We start from the raw sequence: 1,745 nt of genomic DNA, 5'->3' as shown, positions 1-1,745 counted from the left end.
CTGATATACACCAATATGCTTCCCACAAGCAAGCACACCAAGTTAAATGTGACTTGAATTAACTTCACTGTGTCTGATTTAGTTCAGAATTTCATAATAATATTCTCATATTTTTTGAAAACTCTGGAATTAAAGCTACCCAGGCCTAGTGACTCATTTATGTCCACTTTGATAACTGAGGATAAATGGCCTGAAGAGCAGTTCCAGGGGAATGTTGATGGGGAAGCTCTGAGAACATGTGGCATGCATGTGGAATGTTCCCAGCATTGTCGGAGCACTGCATCAAAAAGAGTCATATCTGGAGTTCCATAAGTTGTCCAGGCCATCCCTCCCTCTCATCTCTCCAAAACCCTCTGTGCTTAAATCTGACCACTTCTTTCCTCACAATCAATATGGTTTTTAGCCAGGCTAATCATTAGTCCATTCTCCCCAGTCCAAGCAGCCCACGGAGTGCACTCTTGATATCCTTGTTGCAGAGGCTATACACAAAAGGGTTGGCCAAAGGTGTAATGGTGGTGTACATCACAGGAGCCACCATATCCTGATCCTGAGAGTTCTGGTAAGGAGGCTGGAAGTAGACCCAAATGATGGTGCCATAGAGGAAGCCAACCATGGTGAGGTGGGATCCACAGGTGAAGAAAGCACGGCGGCGACCAGCAGCTGAAGGCAAATGTAAGATGGTGGCCCCAATGAAGACATAGGAGAGTACAATGAGGGCACAGGGGCCTATCATGAGGAAGCGACCCTCCAAGAATATGACCAACTCATTGGAATGTATGTCAGAGCAAGAGGCTCACAGAAGTGGTTGGTGGTCACAAAAAAAGTGAGGAAGATTAACATGGCCCTCAGCATCCCCAGCCCAGTAAAGAGGCAAGAGGAGTCCCATGTGCAGCATGGTGTGCACCATGGACACCACCCAGCACAAAGCCAGTAAGCGAGCACAGAGTTGGCGATTAATCACTGAATGGTAATGCAGAGGGTCATAGATGGCCACATAACGATCCAGAGCCATGACAGAAATAACAAGTGTATCTGTAACTCCAAATACATAGAAAAAAAAAGAAGTGGGCCAAAGAGCGTGCAGCAGGAATGGCTGGATAATTAGAGACCAGATGGGCCAGCAACTGGGGCAGGATGAATGTGGACAGCCCCATGTCTATCACGGAAAGACCACAGAGCAGATAGTACATAGGTGAATGGAGCCTGGAGTCCCGGGAGATAAGTAACACTAGAGTCACGTTCCCCACTATAGTGGACAGGTAAATAGCCAGGAACAGGAGAAAAAGGAAAGCTGGGGGGACTCTAGTTCTTGAGAATCCAAGGAGCAAGAATACAGGAGAATGTGAAGCATTAGGAGCACAGCCCATGATGAGTGACAATGAGCCTGCCTGGAAAAGTTTGAATCAAAAGTCAAGTCATAGGTCATAGGTAAGGGATCATAGCAATTCTAGTTAATTTATTTATGTTGTTAAAACTCCTTAAAGGCTTAAATTTGTCTCTATCACTATGGTCCTTCCTCAAGATATATGACCTTATGTCCTTAATTTATTATGGTATATTCTCCCTTATTTAGTCCTTTACACTCACACTAGTAGCTCCTTTCAGGTAATCTATAAACTCTGATGAAGGCCTTCCTACAGGTATAAACCCTCCATTCAATACTGTCATTTCATCCAACTACTGCTTATTTCCTTCCTGACAAATGTCATGAAAAAATTCCTATACTTACTCTCTCTGGTGCTTCA

The 1,745-nt window shown here is 44.5% G+C and overlaps 1 pseudogene; it reads right to left on the bottom strand.

Moving 5' to 3' along the window:
• Positions 1 to 415: 415 nt before the first annotated feature.
• Positions 416 to 1,367, bottom strand: LOC106830774 (olfactory receptor 1B1-like; annotated as a pseudogene).
• Positions 1,368 to 1,745: the final 378 nt, after the last annotated feature.

This window comes from Equus asinus, chromosome 10, assembly GCF_041296235.1.
Source record: "Equus asinus isolate D_3611 breed Donkey chromosome 10, EquAss-T2T_v2, whole genome shotgun sequence".
NCBI classification, from domain to species: domain Eukaryota; kingdom Metazoa; phylum Chordata; class Mammalia; order Perissodactyla; family Equidae; genus Equus; species Equus asinus.
This window is presented reverse-complemented; position numbering and strand designations above follow the sequence as displayed.